Genomic DNA, 24,855 nt, shown 5'->3' with positions numbered 1-24,855 from the left:
CCTAAAAGCTTAGATTAGGAAGAACAGAAGTAACTGACAGTGTTCCTTTATAAGATAATAGCTATATGTAAGTAGCATAAAAGGACATAAATTATGGTGAGGTCTTGTATTATACAGCAAACCTTAACAATAGGATTTTCAAAATTAACCGAATTTCCAAATAATTTGGTTATAGTAATAACTATCTATTGCCTTCTTAAACTCTAAGACAGCAGGAAAGTTCCCATTTCTCTATAAAGCCCATATTTTTCACAGTCCTGGAAACTCTAGGGTGGGGCTCACTTTCCTGCATGCTTCTTTCATTTCATACCAACTGATACTGTATCTGCTGACCCCAGTCTAATGAATGCAACCAGTACCACCTCAGCATGTTTCACTTCAGACTGTGTCCAGAGAGGTCAAGTATGGAATGTCAACTCTTCAGCTTCATTACTCTGGTGACACCTTTCCTAATTTATAGGACTCCTCAGTTCCATTTCAGATAGTGCATTGTTGGTATGCTTCTAAATTCTGCTTATAAGACCTTCTGTTTTGATCATCACATTAGGTTCCCTTGTATTGCTTAACACTGTGGTCTATTTACATAATCATTGTTTTCATTGGTTGAATCTCTGCCAGTCCCTGTTCAGGGCACCATTTGCCAGTCTAGCTTCACAGGCGGGAGACAGATGACCAGGGACTCATGGCTGAGCTGGGAAGCAGTATCTCATTTATTAATCAGATACATCGCCTTTTATGCATCTCTTCACCAGAAGTGACAAGGGAAAGGAAATGACTAGGAGAGGGAGCGGAGCAAAAAAAAAAGAGCGCAAACAGAACATAGAAAGCTTCCATCTAACCAGTGGGGATTAAACCAGTACCCTGCAGGCAGGGTGGGACCCAGGTTAAACAGTGATTATGTAAATAGACCACATGGTAAGTAATACAAGCGAACCTAAAAACAGAAGGTCTTATAAGCAGAATTTAGAAGCATACCAACATTCCCCCCTTTCTTTTTAACTAATGGCCATAGTATCAGGACTGTGGGGTGAACAGAAACCTATATAGTACAGGCATTTTCAAAAGAACTGGCATAAGACATGGAGGAACAAGTAAGAGAGCAGCAAGAACCAGTGTGATGCCAAGGGGAGGGCTGAGGGGGCGTTTCCTGCCTCAAAGGGCAAGGCCTATCAGGCGAAAGGACATTTCTCACCTCTAGGGGCATCTCTTTCCTCTGGGGGCGTTTTAAGCCTCAAAGGGCATTTCCTGCCTCTCTGGGCATCTCTTGCCTCTGGGGGGTGTTTCATGCCTCAGAGGGCATTTCCTACCTCTGTGGGCAGGACCTAGTAAGGAGGGGGGGTTCCTACCTCTGTGGGCAGAGCCTGTAAGAGAGGGGACGTAGCCTATAGAGTCCCCAAGGCTTCTGGCTGTAAAGTCCATGGACTGCTGCAGTCAGTCTTTGAGAAACCCAGTTGTGTAAAGGGAAACTGCTGTAAAGTTGTGTAAAGTGTCCAAGAGGTGTGCCAGTAAGTTATAGAATTGTCAGTCCAAAGCAGATGACCATGGATGAAATGCCAGGGGATGAAATGCTGCACGTCTGTCTCTATGGGGAAGGTTAGCCACTGAAATTATTCTTTTCTGCTGAGAGTGAGCTTTGGAGTCTGTGAATCTGTTTCTTCAGGTCGTGCCAGGTCACATCATTGGTTTCCGGGGGGGGGGGGGCTGCTGCAGTCGTGCCATCTTGTGGGCGATGTCAGAGAACAGGGGTCCAAATGGATTTCCGGGGATTTCATTTGAGCAGATGCTTTTTCATGTGAAGACTTGACAGCTTTAATTCACTTACTTGTGAAGCAAAACTTGTAGCAGATTAGAAGTTTACTATAAATGATAATTCCATTATAATTGGAAGTCCTTTCTAGTATGATTTTAAGGTTTTTTAAACAGTTAAAACTCAATAAAATGTGGAAAGGTAAACAGAAGAACCATGGTTAGAAGCCTCAGGCATGAGAATCATTAACATAACCATTGCTTTATCTACCCCACCCATACTCATACAGTTTTCAGGATTAAACATTTCCAAGACATAAAAAATCAAAAGAGAAAAAAAATCAATTTTTGGACTGTTTCTGGATGTCTTTAGAAATCATGGCTGCATGCAGCATTTTTTAAAGTCAATGTCATACAAAAATTCAGTCATTCAAATCACCCTCTTATGAAAAGCAACTGAAAGCAGACAGCAAACCTAAGATATTCAGAGAGAATGAGGGGGGAATCGAGAGAAAAGCCATAGGCAGTTTTTGCTTCTTTCACCTTTAACCAGATTATCCAGATCTCACCATGTAGCATCATGAGTCCTTGGAGGGTGTCCTAGTCCAAAAAGCTCCTCGAAATTCCATTTAGGATGCTTCTGATGGTTCCTGCTGGATTGCTGCAGGCACCCATTTTTAAAAAGTCTTCCCATCGAAGAAAGAATTGAATCAGGAGAGTAAAACTAACCATGTTTCTCCAATCTTGGGGACTGCCAGGGTACTGGAGAATGCTCTTCAAGTTAGAGTAGTCCTTCTCCACAGGAAACATGCAAGAGGGAGTCCAGAAAGTCCCAGGGGAAATCTCCATGCGTCTTCCAAGCTCTACGATCATGGTCATAAGGAACCAAAGTTCCCGGTCAGAGAACCAAAGTGTGGCCCAGAACAAAATGTTCCAGAGACAGAGAAACTGTCTCATGAAGAAAGAGTAGAGGCTTTAGGAAACTTCTTCATAAGTAGAAAGGCAGCCCATGGCAGATGGGTAGCCAAGTTTACTTATATGGGGGATGGGCAGGTTAGGCCCCACCTTGGGTGTCATATGCCAGTCCCTGTTCAGGGTGCCATTTGCCGGTCTAGCTTCATGGGCAGGAGACAGACGACCAGGGACTCATGGCTGAGCTGGGAAGCAGTATCTCATTTATTAATCAGATGCATCGCCTTTTATTCATCTCTTCACCAGAAGTGACAAGGGAAAGGAAATGACTAGGAGAGGGAGCAGAGCAAAAAAAAAGAGTGCAAACAGAACATAGAAAGCTTCCATCTAACTAGTGGGGATTAAACCAATACCCTGCAGGCAGGGCGGGTAAAACAGTGATTATGTAAATAGACCACATGGTTAGTAATACAAGCGAACCTAATATGATGATCAAAACAGAAGGTCTTATAAGCAGAATTTAGAAGCATACTAACAAATCCCCACTGGTTCACATGCTTTTTCCTTCTCCCCACCCCCATCCTATGTACTTCCTCTTCCTGACACTTCTGCCTCAGGAGATATAAAGGACAGTATTTTCTAATGAATAGAGATTATATTGTTGAACTGCATCCCCACTCGACAATAAAGATTGAACTGCTTCCCAGCTCAGCCATGAGTCCCTGGTCGTCTCTCTCCTGCCCATGAAGCTATCCCGGCAGTACATATCTTAACAAACCTCAGAACCTAGGCTAGGACCCATGAGATAGGGCATACGTACACGTATCCATAAGTTAGGGGGGAAATACAGAGTTATGGTGGTAAAAATTGTGTGGAATTGTATTGTCAATATTTCCATTTTATAAATAAAAATTAAAAAGTGAATCTGTATAAATCCAAGACACTCAAAATTTCCAAGTATGATAAACTTAAAGAGACCTACAATGAAACACATAATGATTCTGTTAAAAGTCAAAGATGAAATCCATAAGACAACAATTACAAACCATTATGTAAAAGAGACTCTCAATACTATTAACAACTGTTTATAATGGGAAAATTCGTGTCCAAAGGGCAACAAACATATAAAGTACCACAAGGAAGAAGCCTGTCAAACAAGAATTATATATCTAGCAAAATTACATTTCAAAATAAGTGATAAATTAGAGCATCTTTAGATAAGCAAAAGTAGAGAAATCAGTACCACTAAACAGAACTTACAGGAAATGCATTTTAAACAAATGGAAGGACACAACAGTAACTTGAAAGCATATGGAGAAATCAAGATTCCATATAAAGGTAAATACAAGAGAAAATTCAGTTACATTGCCATTGTAACTATGGCTTATAGTTGCACTTTCATTTCTCCACTATACTCAAAACTAGTTAAAAAGAATCATGATTTGTGTTACTGGACAAGCAATGTGAAGAAATGTGATTTGTGAAAAAATAATATTAAAAGGAGCTGGGTGGTGGCACACCTGGTTGAGCACACATGCTACAGTGTGCAAGGACCCAGGATCAAGTCCCCAGTCCCCACCTGAAGGAGGAAAGCTTCACAAGTGTAGACTATTGTGTACTTTTGCTTTCAGGTATATATATTTGCCCTAAATTTATGGATACATGTGAACATATGCCCTATCTAATGGGACCTGGTCTATGTCTGGGTTTTGAGACATTATTAGGAAGTGAACCACGTGGAATGGAATTAGAGAACCCTAAGAGAGGAAAAGTCTCACCCGAGTAATAAGGCTGAAGGGTTGACATTCCATGCCTGATGTTTCTGGACACAGTCTGAATTGAAGCATACTGAAGTGGTACTCCTACAATGATTAGGTTGGTATCAAAGCAAGGACTGCAAAAGATGAATAAGGGCAAGAGACTGCCATACTTTAACGATGATTCTTTAGTCACTATTAGGCCACCCCATCAGCTGGGGCCCTAGTCAGGGAGTCCTGAGATTCCCAAACAGACATGATGGGCCTAGACCTCAAATAAACCCCTCTCTCCATTGTTACTGGTCGTCTCTATCGGGAACAACAAAACAGACCACTTTGTGGACCCCCATAGGACCTTTCCCTCGATTTGGATCAACAACGGTAGGGAATGTTCCATCCTCTGAAGGGAGGCTGGATAACATACTCTATGCTACACGTTAGGAAGATGGGTCCTGATGTTGGGACAGCTTGGAATGTTTCTAATGATGACCACAGAATGTGAGGTCAGATCTACAGAGACGCAGAGGTCACATAGGCTCCTAAGCTGAATATGGGCCCCAGATCACATCAAATCAATGGGATTTACAGTCAACAATATTTATATACCTTTCCCATATTTGGGAGGTACTCTTTTCCCTGATCAAGCTTTCTGGTCCTTTTCCAGCCATGACATCATCTCCCCAGACAATAACTAGGTTCCACCTGCATATCAGATTTCAGGCTCAGGGGGAAAAAAAAGCTAGTATAGCCACAGGGCCTTTGTAATATAACTAAAATATGCCTACTAGCTATCTACATAACGGAGACCCCCCCCCCCGCTGCCAACTCTCCATCTGCACTATTTCAGCCTTTAGGTTCATGCTTAGTCAAAAACTTGTTTGGTTTTATATATTAACACTCTTTTCAGCCACCAAGTTCCAGATGCCAGCATGATGCCAACCAGACTTTCCTGGATAGACAATCCTATCAATATGTCCTGGAGCTCCATTTCCCCAAAGCCCTGCCCCACTAGGGAAAGAGAGAGGCAGGCAGGGAGTATGGATTGACCTGTCAACACCCATGTTCAGCAGGGAAGCAATTATAGAAGCCAGACCTTCCACCTTCTGCACCCCACAATGACCTTGGGTCCACACTCCCAGAGAGTTAAAGAATAGAAAAGCTATCAAGGGAGGGGATAGGATATGGAGTTCTAGTGGTGGGAATTGTGTGGAGTTGTACCCCTCTTATCCTATGGTTTTGTCAATGTTTCCTTTTTATAAATGGAAATTTTTTAAAAAATGAGAAGAAAATCAAAATGTGTCACTGTAAAAATCAATTAATGCAAAAGGAGGTATTAATGGAGGAAATGAGAGTGACCTATAAAACATGCCTAAAATAATAAGAATGGCAATACCAAGTCCTTCCTTATCAATAGCAATTTATGTGGAAAGTAATCCATGTGAAAGTAGATCAAAATCTACAGTAAAAATGCAGAGATTAGCAGAATGGATAAACGTATATTTTAATTCCATACTGTCGTTAAGAGACTCCTTTAGATATAAAGTATTAAGTATTGTCATATGCCACTTAATGGCATTCTGGTCAGTGATCAACTGCACATATGAGGTGGTCCTAACAGGCCTTAATACATAGCTTAGGCATATGACAGACCACATCATCTAAATGTATACAATTGCATTCAATGACATTTGCATAACAAATTATTTAGTAAAGAAAATTTCAGAAAACTTATTAATAGACACATAACAAGGGTGGTTATGAAATAATGGGGGGAAAAGCATTCCCTGAAAATAGTAAAAGGTCTGATGTGCTTATGTCACAGCCAGTCAGAATGGATTTTTAAGTAAAAAAATAGGGTAAGAGACAAATGGCATTATGCATTGATAAAGAAACATAAATAACTCTTTGAGAGAAGTGTAAAATATGCCCTATAGTGTGGGCTCCAAATTGCCATTGGATTTCAGAGTTGAGAAAAATACTATAGTTTTATGAGAATTAGCATCTCTCCTAGAAGCAGAGGATAGGTAGTGCCACTTTCCCCCCTGGGTACAGGAAAATGAGGGTCTTTCAGAACAGTGGGGACTACATGAATAAGGGAGAAAGTAAGGTGAGGCTGTTGGAACAGATATGCTTTAGAATCCACTCCACTAAAAGTAAGTGTTCTCAGTGACATCCTGCCTGTTCTCAGGTGAACTTCCTATGTGGCATTCTTAGATCTGGTTCTGAGAACTCAGTTGAGTTTGTGTCTGAAACAAAACAGTAGACACAAGTCAACCTTCCTTACTCAAATGGGTGGCATTGACCATCATGGTTCTGGGAAGGGTTTACATTCCAGAAATTCATCTGTCTATCAGTCAGGAAAAGAGAAAACAAGGAAAAGGGAAAGGTCTCCCAACCCAAAATATTATTACTAATAATGGTTATATTCCCAGGTTTCCTTCATGGAAAGTGTGTAAAAACCAGCTAATATGAATTATGACTAGTGATGAGGTAAACTAATTCCATTTCTCTTGGGTGTGTTCCTGTTATATCTCTCCCCAGCTTACGAAAAGGAGGGATGACAGCAGAACATTCCTGACTCCCTCATCATTTTATCTTTGCCATCAATCTTATTTTGATTCTGCTCTGTTTAATGCCACTTGCCACTGGGAAGCTTGGAAACCTCTAACATAAGTTCATCTCCTCCTCAAATGGGAGCTTTTGGTGGGTCACCCTCCTTCCCTCATCCCCTTCTTGGGAGTTGTTCAGACTACAAGCATGGCTCACCTCTCCCTTGCCTTCGCTTCTTTGAAAATGACTCAGATCCCTTCTATGGTTATCTAAGACTTCTCATTCTCATCACAAGTTTCAACGGAAAGAAGATGGAAGAGGAACAGAAAGCAGAGAGACATGCAGTTTCAACAAATCACACATCACGTACTGACTTCTTTAACTGTGAACTTATCAACAGAACTAGGCAGTGTGCATTCACAAGGCTTTGGCTCTTCTGTGTCAAGCACAGCCAGGAAGATCCACCACTTTCTTCCCTTTCCCATGAACTCCATTTATGCTATGATGCTCTGTGTCTGCAGCTGCCTCTGACTCATTCCTCTGAATTTTTTAATAGTTTTTTAATTAGTGATTTATTACCTTATTGCATTTTCTTGTCCTCTAAATGACACAGAGAACTCTGCTTTAGAACCACTTCCAAGTTGACAATAATGATAATTAGAGTTGTCATTGATTGATTGTCCACTATCCAAGGAACTATACTAAGCTCAAACTTCTAACTGGTAAAGTAAATGAATGAATGAATGTGTCAGTTGCTAGGCAAAACCTTTTATACAGACCATGCCATTTATAGTTTAATAATTCTGTGACGCAGGAATTCTTAGGCCTATGCTATTTGTGAGGCAGCTAAAGGTCAGAGAGTAGTTTCCTTGCCAAGTTCCCATGGTACCTATTCTCAGCCAACCCAAGACCTGTTCTCTGTCCTTAGGCATAATGGGAACTCTTACTTTACCCTTCAAATGAGCTGCTTTCCATGCAAAAACTTATCAAAAAAGAAGACATGGTGCCACAGCTCTGTTCTTGTAGGGACAGCAAGTCTCAGTCTTAATCATCCTAGTCAAACCACATGCCCTGCCAGTGGTTTCTCTCCTTTGCCAAATATTGACATGAACATGGGGAAAAAGTACAGGTCTAGGCTAAGTTGGTGATAAGATTTCTCATGTCGTAGATGAGTCTTAGTAACTAAGGTGAAGTGGTAGGAAACAAAGGTATGCCAAAAGACAAATATTTTGGAAATGGTGTGGGTAAAGTTCTTTATTACACAGCCTCCTACTCATCCATAGAGATCAGGGATATCAGAAAAGATACAGGGCATTCAAATTTAAATTTTAGATAAGTGACTGACACTATTTTAGTATCAGTATGCCCCCAGTATAGTACCTTGTATTTATCTATTTCCAGGAAATTTTTTGTTTGTGATAAATTTTGGTTTACAAGATCATAAAATTAAAGGGTATAGTTCCATGTCTCTCCCACAACCAAACTCCCATCCTCACGATGATAATCACCATAGTTCTCACAAAGTCTCAAGAGTTTGCTTAAGAGTTTGCTTTTTTTTTCATATTTATGTGCTTCAGTTCTCTAGATTCCATAGATGAGAAAAACCACCCAGTAGTTGTCTTTTATCTCTTTATTTACTTTGCTAGCGTAATAACTTCCAGTTCATTCCATTTTATCCCAAAGAACATAATATCATCTTTTCTGATTACAGAGTAAGATTCTAGGAGAGATAACTAAGATGCCTGAGGCTTCAAAATCCCAGGTTCAATCCCCAGCACCACCATAAGTCACAAATGAGCAGTGCTCTGGTAATAATAACGATGATGATGATGATGATGATGATAATGAAATAAATTCAATTTAAAAATTAAAAACTTTCAGCTTATAATGATAAAAAAGAGTAATTTCCATGGAGTACATATTACATAACTTCTCTGTTGCTGGGCATTTAGACTGTTTTCACTCTTCGGCTCTTATGAATAATGTAGCTATGAAAACAGGAGTGCATATGACCCCTCAACTTAGTGTTTGTCTATCCCACCCATAGTGAAATGCAATCCCGTTTTCTCTACAACCTTGCCAGCACATACCATTTCCTGTTCTGTTGATGGAAGTCATTCTCACAGCTGTGAGGCGGAATGTCAGTGTAGTCTTATTTGTATTTCTTTAATTATAAGTGAAGTGGAACATTTCTTCATATGTCTGGGTCCATGTGTCTTCTTTAGGAAACTGTTTCCCCAGTCTTTTGACCCACTTTTTTTCCTCTTTTGTTGAGTTATACAAATTATTAATATTATTACTTTTAGATTTTTAAAAAGTATTTGTTACTGGAGAGAAAGAGAACGAAATTGAAAGGGAAGGGGGAAATAAAGAGGGAAAGAGGCAGGAACCGGGTGGTGGTGCACCTGGTTGTGCACACAATACAGTGCGCAAGGACCTGGGTTCAAGCCCCCAGCCACCAACTGCAGGGGGAAAGCTTCACAAGTGGTGAAGCAGTGTGCTGGGATAGCCTGAGGGTACTTCTTCCCGAGCTAGTGCTCTCTGGCTTGGAGAGAACTCAACTGGAGCCGATCTAGGCTGCTGCGTGGGAGAGGGATCAGGAACTCGTGCCGCACTAACTTCCGCAGGAGATACACTCTGGAACTCTCGGAGCCGGAAAGCAATTTCCAGGTGTCGTTAATCAGAAGAGCAGCTGTTTTTATACTCTCCAAGTAGGGTGGAAACAGGATGTGATATAGAGAGGGTGGAGAGAAAAGTGACTGGTGAAAATCAGAGTGTGACAAGGAGGGGGCGGAACAGGCGAGAATCCTATCACTGAACCACCAATGCCCTGGAGGGAGTGATTTATGTAAATAGACCAAAGCTTTGAATGGGATCAGTAAATCCCTATATAGGCATATGGTTAAGCAGAAGCCAGGGGGAGGTGGCATACTACCCAATAGCAGTGCTGCAGGTGTCTCTCTGTCTCTCTTCCCCTCTATCACTCCCTTCCCTCTCGATTTCTGGCTGTCTATATCCAAATAAATAGATAAAGATAATTAAAAAAAAAGGAGGGAAGGAGGCAGAGGGACACCTTCAGCCCTGCTTCACCACTTGTGAAGTTTTCCCAGTGCAGGTGGGGACCAGGGGCTTGAACCTGAGTCCTTGTGCACTGTAGTGTGTGCACTTAATCAGGTGCACCACTACCTGACTCCTCAAATTCTTTATAGACGTTTGATATCAACCATTTGTCAGACGTGTGATGTGTAAATATCTTCTCTCAATTACTGTGTTGTTTGGTTATATGTATGCAGTTTACTTTTGATATGTAGAAGCTTTCAAGTTTGATTTAGTACCATGTATTTTAACTTGTTTTTGCTTCATGTGCCCATGAGGTTGAGTCTTTAAATATCTCTTTGATGTTAGGGTCCTACAATATTTCATCAATGTTTTCTTCTATATATTTTTAAAGTTTCTGGTCCAATATCTAGATATTTGATCCATTTTGATCTGATTTTGGTTACATTAAGTGCTGACCTAGTTTCACTTTTGTACATGTGGCTGTCCAATTTTCCCGGCACTATTTGTTGAAAAGGACGTCTTTTAGCAACTTATATTTATTATTATATTTATTATTTGTATGAGATTAAAACTTAGCTGGATGTCTTATGCTCAATCCCACTGGGAAAGGAGGAAGTAAGAGGGGGACCAGGATGATGACATAAAGGTTAGGCTGGAGAGGGCATCCACATCCTTCCTGAAAACCTAACACAAAGCTGAGGGCAGGCAGGGGTCTTCAGCCAAAAGTGGTAATGAAGAACAGGAAGAAGTGAAACTATTGCCGTAGCCAAAACTGTCAGTTTGACACAGGGAAGGACCAGAGAATTCATGAGAGGTTCCTGTTCCAGAGATTGAACTCTACCAGAATTCTTTTACCATGAGCCATTATGGAGAGCTTTTGAACTCCCTTGCCTACAAACGTCTTCCTCTGTTTGGCCCTGTGGACTCATGCATACCTGGTTTCCATCTCAATTTTACTACTGATTTTCTCTTGGGGAAAGCTTCCTTCCTTTCATACTGCAGTTCCTCTTTAATTTTTTTTTAATGAGATAGATACAGAGTAAAAGACAGAAGATAGGTAGATAGATAGATAGATAGATAGATAGATAGATAGATAGATAGATAGATAGATATAGAGACACCAGAGCACTGCTCAGCTTTGGCTACTGGTAGTGCTGGGGATTAAACCTGAGACCTCTGCACCTTAGGCATTTACGATTTTGCATAACTGTTATGCTGTCTCCCCAACCCTGCAGTTTTCTCTTCTAAAAAATTCCAGTACACGTTTTATATATTTACAGAAGAGAAGCTAAGTTAATTTATATAAAGCACGTTACTTGTGACAATTGTTTTAGACTATGTGTGTCTTTTTCTTCTACTATCTGTAGGGTGGGGTCGTGAACAACTTCTTTTTTATGAAGATATCTAATTTTAAGTCACCAGAAAGCAAAGCTAGCTGTTGAAATACACACACACACACACACACACACACACACACACACACACTTTGCTTTTGTTTTTTGCCAAGAAGTCAAATACTGATAGGTTCTATTCCCTAGCCCTGCTCCAAGTCCTCTGCCTTGCAGCCTCCATGGACTTGAAAGAGAACACTCACAAGTACTGAGAAAACCACATCCATATGAAAATATAAGCCATCATCATCCCACACATAATGGTGTTTCTTAGAAACTACTCCTCAAACACCAACTGTTCAGTATTGTTTGTGCTGTGTCCTTTGTTCCCAAGCAAGAGATGAATTCTGAAAGTTCACATGTTCTTCATCAACAGTAATCTTCAGCCCCAAAGGGAAAGATCTCAAATGCTTTTGAGTTAATACATTCCTCTCGTTAATATAACCAAAATATTCCAATGTTTTCCCTTAATACTCTCAATTTACAACTAGCAGACAGATGCTTCTTCTCAAAGGTCTTCATAAATTTTGCCATATGAGATGAAAATGAAGGATTTATTTTTGCCCATCTTTTAATTTTACTCAACACTCAATGAGTTATTCTTACAGCTGGCATTTCAAATGTATTAGTAGAATTTATCACTCAAAGGCTTGTGCAAGGACTAAATTACACTAATGAATTGACTATGAATTTGGAGCCTAACATGAGGCCAAATATTTTCTGGCTTCATTTCTGTATCTCAGCAAACGGCTTAATTTGCTCCCTACTTATCCATTACTGCTAAATTGTCTTGCTATTATTGTAGTAGATGGCTGCAAACCCTGGCTTGCCCTAAGGCTCAGGCTGACTGGAATGGAATGAGGACATTTACTGTAGACAGGAAAGGCAAAAACCTGACATCCACATATTTTTGCTGAGCTAGAAAACGTAGGAGGGGATCACAGACCCAACCCACCTTTTTCAGTACCTCTCACAGTCATGGACTATTCGTAACAGCTGGCATTTCCAGTGTATTACTGGAATTTATCATGAAAAGACTTATGAAGAGGTTAAATTATACTAATGAACTGACATTGCATTACAGCTAATCATGAGGCCAAATATGTCCTGGCTTCATTTTTTTTTCCTTGTATCTCAGCAAACTATTTAATTTTCTTCCTACTTACCCATTATTGCTAAATTGCCTTGCTATTATAGCCATGCCTGCTAGCAGCATTGTATTTAAGAGTCTGTGTATGTTTTCATTATAAGTGCCTATTTTCTAAGATTCAGAAGACAGAGAGAACTATGGAAATCTCACAGGGCTCTCACATGCTGTTGGAATTATTCCAGCCTTAGAGTTCTCCTTTTATGCACAACTCAGGCCTTTCAAGGGGAAAAAGGACCAGGAATTTCTCCTAAAGCTCACTTTTTTTTGTCCATTTGTGTTAGCACTGATTTTAGTTGACAGCTTAGGACACAGTGGTGTTGGTATGTTCTGGACCACAAACCTATAAACACAAACACTTTACCTTACAAGAAAATATGTCAAAAGGGGCCAGGTAGTGGCTCACTTGGTTGAGTGTACATGTTACAATGCTCAAAGTCCTAGGTTCAAGCCCTTGACCCCCAGCTGCAGGGGGAAAGCTTTGTGAATAGTGAAGCAGGTCTGTAGGTATGTTTCTGTCTCTCTCCCTCTCTGTCTCCCCCTTCCCTATTGATTTCTGGCTGTCTCTACCCAATAAATAAATAAAGATAATAAAAATAAAAATATGTCAATTGGGAGTCGGGCTGTAGCGCAGCGGGTTAAGCGCAGGTGGCGCAAAGCACAAGGACCCGCATAAGGATCCCGGTTCGAACCCCGGCTCCCCACCTGCAGGGGAGTCGCTTCACAGGAGGTGAAGCAGGTCTGCAGGTGTCTTTCTCTCCTCCTCTCTGCCTTCCCCTCCTCTCTCCATTTCTCTCTGTCCTATCCAACAACAACAACAACAATAATAACTACAACAATAAAACAACAAGGGCAACAAAAGGGAATAAATAAATAAAATAAATATTAAAAAAATATATATGTCAATTACCCAATAGTACATGTGTGTATACACACATCCATGCAAACACACACAGTCACACAATTAATAATATGAATTATTTAGAAGCTATACTTGATAGATGATTGGCAAGAATTCAAGATGCTACAATTAAATCAAATAAAAATAGGGAGCAGGTGGTGGCACACCATTTGAGTGCAAGGACCTGGGTTCAAGGCCCTGATCCTTCAGGAGTGATGAAACAGGCATTCAGATGTCTCTTTTCCCCCCTCTTTATCCCCTTTCCACTTCAGTTTATCTCTATATCTAACAAATGAATGAATGAATAATCAAATATAATATTCTTAAAATTAAGATACTGGAAGCATTTCTTCAGGGATGCCGCTGTCCTGATTTTTCATTCAAGATTCCAATATTCCAATCCCCATATCATTGCTCCCACTTATTTCTTTCTTCCTTCTCCTTTTTGAACCTGTCTTTCTCTCTCTCTTTTTCTTTCTTTCTTTCTTTCTTTCTTTCTTTCTTTCTTTCTTTCTTTCTTTCTTTCTTTCTTTTTCTTCTTACCAGAGCACTGTTATACCAGCTCTGGCTTATGGTGGTATGGGGGATTGAACCTGAACTTTGGAGCCTCAGGCATGAGAGTCTCTTTGTATGACCATGAACCACTTTTTCAGTCTCACTTGTCCACACTCTGATAAGCTGTACGTTTTCTGTCTCCAGTAAATATCCATAGTGGCTGTAGAAGTTTTTAATAAAGAGACATTGAAAAATAAAAGAGCTAAGTACAGTGATTTTGAACAGAGGCTTTTAAGACAGAAAGATCTGGGCTTAAGTCCTAGATCTACTGATTTTACATTCACAGCTGGGTGACACCTGGAAAATGCCTTAATCTCTCTAAGCTTTGGCTTCCTCTATAAAATGAGGAAAATATTATCAATCTCATGGTGTTGTGGATATGATCAAATGAGATAATACTTACAAAACATTTAGCCCAGTGTCTGGTTTATAAGAATATGCCACAAATGCTGACAGTTGATATTATATCAAAGCACTCACCACTTTCTTCCTGAATTCTCTGAGGTTTTCTTCCTCCTAAGCAATCCCTTCTGGCACAGGTTTCTTAATTTAGCTAGGAATCAAGTATTCTGCAACAGTCTCTTCCTAAGGAGTCCTAATACAGTGCTTTGCACACACTACATTTGTTAAATAGTTGAACAGTAGAGATTTTTGAACTACCATCTTATGCCTGATTCTTGAAAGAACCGTTGAAGCAGAGTAAAATATGGCTCCTCACTTAAGATGGGCAATGGGTGCCATGTCTGAAAATGCCATTGAGCAGATCAGACAACCACAGTGGTCAAGTGATAGAGCTGTGACCTTCCAGAAGACACTGGTTTGCATTTTTACTGATCCATGGACCTTTGACAAGTAAATATAAATAAAAATAAGACAGAATTTCCCTAGACAAAGCTGCTCTGAATTAGTGAAAGATAAACTTCAAGCCAATCTGCTTGACTCAGTAGAACTTTTTTTTTTTTTTAATTGCCACCAGGGTTATCACTGGGGCTTAGTGTCAGCAGTGTGAATCACAGCTCCCAATAGCCATTTTCCCTTTCTTTTTCCTTTTTATTTTATTTGACAGAACACAGAGAAATTGAGAGAAGAGCAAAAGGTAAAGAGGAAGAGAGAAAACCGTGAATACCTGCAGACCTGCTTCACCACTGGCTTCACCAGTGGCTTCACCACTGGTATTGAATTGATACCTTACTAGTTCTCCATACCTCAGAAGAGTCTCACCTGGTAGAACATGAAGAATTAATTTGCCTCAGTATTTCACATTCAGAGAATATATAAGAAATCCATCTTGGTATAATGACTTTTAATTTCTTCTTGGCGTATGTAACTATAAGGCTGTTTACAGCTGAGTATTATATTTTTTCTTCTTTCCATCTCTAAGAGAGCTGTTTTTGAAAAATCATCTTTAATTGAGAGAAGCATTGTACATAAAAGAAGTATATACACTGCCATCTGCTAAAAACTGTGAGGAGGCTCCCTGTGGTGGAGCTTGTAGCATCCTGTGGTTTTCAACATCATTACGTGAGGGATTCAGTGAGGTTTCTCCTAAACACTGTCAAGACTTTGCTGAACATTTGGCAGCACTGAGATTACTTTAAGCAGCTCATTTTTGTTAGAGCCTAGAAATATCTCTCTCTCTCTCTCTGTCTCTCTCTCTCTCTCCATCCCAGGAGACAGAATGACCCCTGTCTCAGACACAGATGAGGATTCTGAAAGTTGAGAACTTCTTTTGAAAGAATACATCCCACCCCCATTTCACCCAGTCTCCACCCCCAGGAACAATTTAAATTTCAGGATTTACCAGGGTAAGAGTCTGAGAGAAAGGTTTATAAGAGCAGAAGTTTGATCTCATTTAATTTTCTGATTTTAAAAGCATCAATATCTACCATGTCTGGCAATATAGAATCATCTTCCTTAAATGATACTTTTTACTTCTTAAATTCTAAATCCTTTAGAAAAAAAAATCAAGTCAAAAGACTTAAAATGACTTATTCAAGTTTTTTTTTCTGTCAACTATCATAATTTCCTTCCCTTCCTTCCTCACACCAGTCTTCCTATCTCATTATTTCTGGGCATGGCAGCTCTGCTTGGCATCCAACTAATTTACCTCTATGTGTGTCCTTGCCACATATCTGATGCTTATCTCTTTCACAAATCTGTCTTCTCCACATTTCTAAGCTATCAAATCCTTTCAGAAAAATGGAATTGTGGATGGAAATTTATGTGTAAAACTGATAAAAGGCAGAACTATTTGGTTTACACAAGATCGGTGGCTCCCTTTTGACTCCTCAGGCATCCCCTTGTCTTCCAAGTCATTTCACATCAGTAGCTGATTCACTTCTTCTGCGAAGGGCTAGTCTTCATTGTCAGAGGTGTGAGGTGATCTCTCATTGTGGTTTTAATAAAAGATGTTGTCCATCTGTATGTCTTCCTCAGAGACAGATCAGAGTAGATCTGTTGTCCAGATCTGCTGTTTAGCTTTTAATCAGGTGGTTTATTTTGTTGTTGGTGTGGTTTTTGAGTTATTTTTGTGCTTCAGATAATAACCCTTTGTCAAATATATATAATACATTAATGTCTTTTCTCATTCAGTAGAATGCCTTATCATTTGGATGCAAGTTTTGTTCTCTTTACAAAATATTTTTAGTTTGATGTAGCTGGACTGGAGATGTTTGCTAAGCAGAGTTTCTGTCAGTCTAGTAGTGAAATATCAGAAGCAAGCAATTGTGGGTTGTATTTTCAACAACAGTAGCTTGTTGGTGGGTAGAAATAGGTTGAAGAAAACATGGAGACAGAAATGGGTCTAATCCTTTAGTCTGGAAGGTAAAGACAGTGGGGAGGTCTAAAGTGAATGGAAAACAAAATAAATAAACAAAACTCAGTGAGTCCCAATTATCTGGGTGACTGTTCATTGAGATCTATAACAGTCAAATCAGTATGGTTCAGAGAAATAATGGTCTAAAGAGATCACAGGGGCTGGCTGGGTGGTGGCACACCTGGTTGAGTGCACATGTTACAATGTTCAAATATCTGGGTTCCAGCCCCCAGTCCCCACCTGCGGGAGGGGGAAGCTTTGCAAGTGGTGAAGTTGTGTTGCAGGTATCTCTCTCTCTTTGTCCCTCTCAGTCACCCTGTCCCCTCTAGATTTCTGACTGTCTTTATCCAATAAATAAATAAAGTTAATTAAAAAATTTAAAAAAGAGAAGTGATGCCAGCTTCAGCAAGTAAGTCAAGAAATAGCTGCTCCTGGATATTATGCAGCTATGCCATGTACATGAACCAGGTTAGAGCCTGGCCCCACCACACTAAAGAAAGCTGTGGTGCTGTGATGTCTTCCTTCTTTTTCTCTGAATCTGTCTCTATCTGAAAGAGTCAGCCTAGAGTGGTGAAGCTCTGGAGATGACGAAAAAAAATTTTTAAGTAGACTGTCTTTTCTCCATTTTTGCTATTCCTATGGGAACATCACTATGGGAGTCAAGCCTCCAAATGAAATACACAGATTCAAGTTCAAATGAGGAAGCCTTCAGTGCTAGTAACAGCTGTAAGGTAGGGGAGAAAATGAGATGATAACGAAGTATGAGAAGAGAATTGTAAACTAGACTTTGATAAAAAGTCCTGGAAAGCCAGCAATAGGCCCAAAGTGTCATTAAGGCATTTAGACAGAACATGGTCAAGCAGTAGTTGGAAAAACAAAGTTGTTTCAAGTCACTATACTCAGTGTGTAAAGGACACTTCAAAAGAAATTGCTGGAATTTATATATATATATAGTAAAAAGAAATACCCCAAATATAAGCATCTGTGTGTAACAATTGAAAGAGAACTCTGGTGGTCTAGGAGATGGCACAGTGGATAAAGCATTGGACTCTCAAGTATGAGGTCCTGAGTTCAATCCCCGGCAGCACATGTGCCAGAGTGATGTCTGGTTCTTTCTCTCTCCTCCTATCTTTCTCATTAATAAATAAATAAAATCTTTAAAAAAAAATCTCCAACAGTGTATGTACTGAGATCTCAATAAGATCTTTTAAAAACTATTTAAAAAAAGAGAGAACTCTGGAAAAAAAACAAAAACCCTATATTTACAGTTCCTACTGGCTGTTTGCCTTAACAATCTGTATGTACACATTGGTTATGTGCATGACCATAATGTTACTTTGGATTTGTGAACAAATGGCCTTTTTTGGAAATTTACCCTGTTTTCAAAAGAGCTGTGCTTACTTCAGTATGCAAAGTAAATCCTTACTTTTAAATTTTATTAATATTTCTTTTAAGTCAGATTTTCAACTCATAAAATATAAATGTAAGCACATATATTCTCATTTTAGGAGTTGCAGATCACAAGTTCAACAGCTCAGCCAGCATGAAGGAAAAAGTTTATCTTGTCCTGCTACTTGTTGACTCTCTACATGTAATCAGTATTAACAGTTTCTTCTTTATCATTCCAGAAAGCCTCCACACCTTTATGAGACTACAAACTTATGGGTGTGTTCTTTCTAGCAAAGTTGCATTTCAGACTGTCTTTTATGACTTTAAAAAATATTTTTATTTACTGTTTAAAGACAGAGAGAAATTGAAAGGAAGAGGAAATGGGGAGGAGACAGAGAGACACCTGCAGCACTGCTTATGAAGCTTTCCCTTGCAGATAGGGACTGGTGGCTTGAACCTGAGTTCTTATGCATTGTAACAGGTGTGCTTAACCTGGTGTGCCACCACCTGGCCCCTGTTTTTTATGGCATCTTTAATGGGAAAAGGGTGTCTTCCTGCCAGCATATTCAGATTCACCCTTCTTTTTATTTACTACACTAGTCTGTGTAATTTTTTTCGCTTCACATGTTCACTGTTTCCTCATTAATAAACTTCTAACACATTCACTATTTATTTACATCCTATCACACAATGAATCAATGAGTATGCTGATACGTATGCTTGCTCACTTCTAAAAAAAATCTCATTTATCCAAAAATTTATAAGCCCATTTGAGAATAATATTGCTCAGAATTTAGAATCCTGAGTGCTATATGATATTAGAATATTCAGTGACTAACCAGAGAAGATTAAATTATGCTCAGTATAATGGATAGCATTAAGTAATTTTAAAACATTACATTCTCTCAAGGTTGCAGTTCTTATATGGTAAAAGCAACTAAACTTTTATTTAACCATCACACAGCATAGCACCAGGCTTGATAACAGAAATGTACCAAGTGTATTTAGCTAGAGATATGGTGAGAATTAATAGGGGAATATACACAATCTCCTTTTGACAGGTGATTGTAGAAGCTAACATAAACAGTGTGACTATTTCCTTTCGGGTTCACTTAGGTTTCACAGATGACAAAGCAAAGGCACTGCTACATGGTTTATCTTCCATTTGTTTGTCATTCTTCAAAGTAATCTCAACCTTTCCCAGTTTATCTGAGGTCAAAATATCTTGTGTTTTAACAAAACAAGGTAAAGGGCAGAGAATGCTACTACTGAGGTGTGTCTGAGCTGTCTTTAATATCAGAAACCATGTATTTTCTTCCCCTAAGATAAATGTTTCTGTCAGCATGAAACCTTTCTCTGGTTTTAAGCCACTCACCGCCCCATTACCACCGTTCCTGCCCACTCAATATGGCTGCACAGCTGAGACCTGGGCCCATACCTGCCAAGCCCCAACCCTCCCTGGAAGATAACTGTATCTGAACATGGGGTTTATCCTAGGGCTGTTTATCCTCAGTAGTCTAACTTGAGAAACCTCCTTAACAGAAGCCCCTCTTCTGAGAGGTGTGTCTGTGTGAGCATACGTGTATGTATAAAAAGACATTTCAGTTTTCAATAAACTGTTTACTGTTCAAACATTAAATAAATGTAGAACTGTTTTAATCAGCTGGACAAATATTTAATGTACACTCCAGCATAAGAGCTATGTTTAAAAATATCCTCCATACTGCTAAGACACAGGGAATTTATGGAAACCAGTGACCCCAAAGGTAAAACAAACATTCAGAAGGAAAAACAAAGTACATAAAGTTTAAATGTAACCTTCCCCTATTTTATTAGCATCCAATAGGTTTTGCAAGTGTTTCTGTATCTTTCTCTCTCTACCTCTCTCTCTCTCTCTCTGTGTGTGTGTGTGTGTGTGTGTGTGTGTATTTGTTTGTGTATATCTGTTCAAATTACAAATGTATGTTCTAGAACCACTCATGGTTGGGGGACTAAAAAACTTAATTATTAGGAAATCTGTCAGACAAGGAAAAGCATGGCATTGCTCCTGTTCTGACCATGACTATATTTATGGTGCAGTAAATGTTTGTTTACTCTTTTGGTTCCAAACACTAGCAGCCATTCATGACAGTAGTAGCTGGGTTTCTGTCCACCGCTGCTAGAGGGGTTGTCGAAAACTCCAACAGGAAATGCTAAATTCTTTGAAAATATTTAATCCTCAGTTGATTCTATGTAAAAATCATATGAATTTAACAGAAGATCTGTTAATTTTAGAAAACAACTACCTACAAATATACATAGAAACCATCCCTTTTTCACTAGCTTCATTTTTTTCAGTTGTAGTTGAAAAAATATAAATAGGGAGTCAGGCGGTAGTGCAGTGGGTTAAGCGCAGGTGGTGCAAAGCACAAGGACCAGTTAGGATCCCGGTTCAAGTCCACGGCTCCCCACCTGCAGGGGAGTCGCTTCACAGGCGGTGAAGCAGGTCTGCAGGTGTCTCTCTGTCTTCCACCCTGTCTCACCCCCCTCTCAACTTCTCTCTGTCTTTATCCAATAACAAAAAAACAAAAAAATTAAATAAATAAGGGTTTTGAATTGGTCATGCTTTTCAACTCTTGTCAGCCTACTGATTTGGTTTGGTGGTCAGACCTCCAATTTAAGGCATCTTCTCTGTATGAATTGACTCAGAATAAACGATTTGAAGGGCATATGCAGTACTTAGGTTTTTTTTTTTTTTGTATTTATTTTCCTTAGCATATGGTAGTAGTGTAAACAGAATATAAAGGACATTTTACTATTTGACTACAGATTCACCTGATATTCTAGTTTAGCAGTATGCCAACATCATATTCTCAAAAGAAGCTAAAGGATCACTCATTAACTGGCCAAATGTGTAATCCAGTTTCCAGCGCTGGGGTCGTGGAGGGGTGGCCTCTGGCAAGGTGGTGTCTGCCCCTCTTTCTCTATCTCTTTCTGCTTCTCTCTCTGTCACTCTACTTGAATGTAAGAGTTGTCCCTAGAGCAGTGAAATCACTCATGTACTTGGTTCCTGGTCTGCCGAAAGAAAAAAGAAGAGTTCTTAACAGTCGATCAGATTATAAATGTAATCAGCCTGGTTTAATATCCAGAGATTTAAAATACCAATTAAATGTCCAGCAGGTGGCACAGTAGATCAAGCACTGGACTCTCAAGCATGAAGCCCCAAGTTCAATTTCCAGCACCTCATGTACCTAGGTAGCACTCTGGTGTTCTCTCTTTCTCTCATAAGTGAATAAATCTAAAGTTATCATCACTAACTTTTGGGATATAATCCTTTAATGAAGATACAATTATTTTTTTCCTCCAGGGTTATAGCTGGGTCTCTGTGCCTGCACTATGAATCTACCGCTGTTAGAAGCCATATTTTCCCCATTGTCATTATTGCTGCTGGTGTTGCTGTTATTGTTGTTGTTATTGCTGCTGCTGTTGTTGGATAGGACAGAGAGAAATTGAGAGGGAAGGAGAAGACAGAGAGGGGGAGCAAATGACACCTGCAGACCTGCTTCAACTCTTGTGAAGTGACCTCCCTGCAGGTGGGGAGCTGGGGCCTTGAACCAGGATCCTTATGCAGGTTCTTGCACTTAGAATTATGTGCACTTAATCCAGTGCATTACTACCTGGCTCCCGAAGACACAATTTTTAAGTGTCTGCTTCATAAAGTCATTAGTTAAATGAAAAGCTTGACAATTTTGAGTAACCATTTTCACTACCACTTTGGGGACATTGCACCATCCATGTGTTTACTAGGAAAGTTTCCTTCTATTTGGTTCAAATAGAAATGCGTGAGTCTTTGCTGGAATTGAAGCCTTTTTATGACTCCCTCTCCCTCAGTGACAGTTCATCCTTCTGTCCATTATCGCTGATGGAGTCATCATGTTTCTGAAGAGACAGAGGAAATAGCACTTCAGAGCCCAAGTTCAGCTGTTCAGAACCATAATGAAGAGGAACTGGAAGCTGAGAATTAAGAGAAAAAAGGAAAGGAAGCTACTTAGCAATCAGAGAAATGCAGTGTTTATGAGATCATTAGACACCCATTTGAAGTGCTTCTTCCTAACTAGCTTTAGCAAAAAAGGAAGGAAAAAAAAAAAAGGAAGTTGTCAACTTAAGTCAATGAATATAACCCTATATCTACATGGCTATGAAGCAATTAATGCACCTTAATACCTTAATGAAATGGTTGGAAATTATAAAATGCCTATTCCAGATTTGGGGAGGTTCTTCCATAAGGGGGCTTTGATGTCTGTGCTGCCAGGCAAAGCTGCCTCTTGTGTCAACATCAAGATAGTGTGCTTGGCAATGGAGCCACAGGCATAATGCAGATCCACCTGCCCTGCTTCTAAGTGCCCTCAGAACTAACTACTATATTGGAGCTGGGGGTGGAGGGGAAGGAAATTAGAATGTCTGCTTATTTAACTTCAGGTAGAGCTTTGGCTATAGCAATCACTGAAGTACCATGAAAAATGCATGGTATTTCCCATTGTGTTTTGAGACATACAATACAGGAATAAACAGATAGTATTAAAAGAGTCTCCATGCCAACACAGCCTAATTCCAGGGTAGTTTCTGCCTACTTTTAGCTTGTTATTCCTGACTGGAAGATATAGTATTAACGTACTATCATACTGAGGTGGTTTAATTCAGTCTTTTTTTCCTTCTACAGCCCAGCTTCCCACATCTGATGTGTGGGTTTGATATTAGCATCCCATCCACATAATGAGGGCTTATCTGGATAGAATGAGAAATGTAAAGGTAGACCCTGTGTGTTTGTTCAGTCCTCAGGCTTTTACATACCAATCTGGAGAACAGAATTAGGGTCTATATATTATTTACATTAGCAATTTCCTGGTTCTAAAATTCATTGCAAAGCAATACCTGCTCTAGGTTTTCTCTCTACCCTGCTGTTTTATTTAGTGCTATCATTTCATTCCTTCTCTATAATGCAAGCGATAGGTGCAAGACAGTCTAGTCATATCATAACAGCTGTTATCTATCATTATAATGGTAATTTCCCTTGTTTTTTTCCCACTTGTTTCTTTTTAATCAGGCATTGACTTCACGGGATATGTAGCAAAAAAGGGTGGGAGGTATAAATGGAAGTCTTTATGCATCAGCTATACCCAGCACAAGGCTGAGGATCTTAGCTTTGTTCAGAAGGCTAAACAATTGTTCTGGAGTAGAGAGGAAATAGAGACAGCAAGCTTAGCTGCCACAATCACATCTTAGTTGAAAACCCAGCATGGTACAGATAAAGATACTCATCTTGACATTCCAGGCTGTTCCACAACAGTCTTGGGAAGTTGTGTAAACACACACACACACACACACACACACACACACACACACACTTTCCCAGGACAGTATCAGCAAGGTTTGCCGTCTCAGGAGACTTTTCTAGTGGTCCCATCATAGATCCTGGGCACTCAGAACTGCACACTCCACTGCCTGTGGTTGGGTTTACTCAGCAGAAGTCTTATTATCTAAACAAAGTGGGTTCCTGGTCAGAAACAGGCATGACCACATGCTGGTAAACACAAACAAATCACCCCACAGAGCTCTTTTCTTCTGAAGAGCAGTACAGACCCAAGGGTCAGCAGTCAGGAGGAATATCACCAAACAAACGGAAGCTGTGTTTGCTCCAGCAAGAAACATGAGCAGTTCATGTCTCCAGGAGGATTTACTGTAGCATATCCAAAATAAACGGACAGGGGTAACTGGGTGGGGGTAGGGTGGCGTTCCTGCTTCAAAGTCTGGTCCCAGCTGCTCCTGGAGAGAGAGAGAGACTCCTTCAGGATTTCACCTTACAAGAAAGTTCTTGTGAGCTTGCCATCTCTGGATTAACTGTCTTTATCTATTTGAAACCAGGAGGGATGACAACACTTCTGTTTGTTTTCTGTTGATATTAAACAGATGCACCAGTCTATTATAGCCACGCCAGTCTAGTTCAAGATGAGGACAGGATAGGAATGGAATTGCAGTTGGGCCAACTTGGGGAGAATGGCCTGTTATTTTGTGTATTTCCATTTGGTTTAATTTCCCCCTCCACCCCCCCATCTCTCCAATAGGTCAAACTAAAATCACCCACTCATCTCAAAAGCCAGGATCTCCTTCTCAAGTCAGGGTGGAGCACACTCTCCAGAAGTAGTGTGATTTCTAGATCAGGTGTTATTTCTTTAGCAGATAAGATCAAGTCTGCAAGTATTCATTTTCTCAGACCATTATTTAGCTATGAAAGATGGTGGGGGAAAAAGAGAGAGAGAGAGAATAAGAGGGGTGGGGGGAGTTGATGAAAGGAAAAGAGCAGATGTTGGGTAGATCTCCTTTTCTTTCTTAAGTTTGAACTTTATTTGAACCACTTTGGATCATCTGGGCTTTCTAATAGCCATGCAACTCAGTGAATGAGCCAGCCTCCAAGTTGGAAAATCATAATGTCTTTAGGGATTTAATTGCCTAAGTTTTATAGCTCTGCTTTCAGAAAAGGGTGCAGTGCAAACTGAATCAGGTGTACTGTTATAATTCCTCCCCATGCAAATTAAGTTGTTTTGCAGGCATCTGAGGTCTTGGATAGCTTTTGAAAGCAAAAGGAATATAAAATA

This window comes from Erinaceus europaeus, chromosome 10 (assembly GCF_950295315.1).
Source record: "Erinaceus europaeus chromosome 10, mEriEur2.1, whole genome shotgun sequence".
Classification (NCBI taxonomy): domain Eukaryota; kingdom Metazoa; phylum Chordata; class Mammalia; order Eulipotyphla; family Erinaceidae; genus Erinaceus; species Erinaceus europaeus.
The sequence above is the reverse complement of the archived record's forward strand: the minus strand, read 5'-3'. Positions refer to the sequence as shown.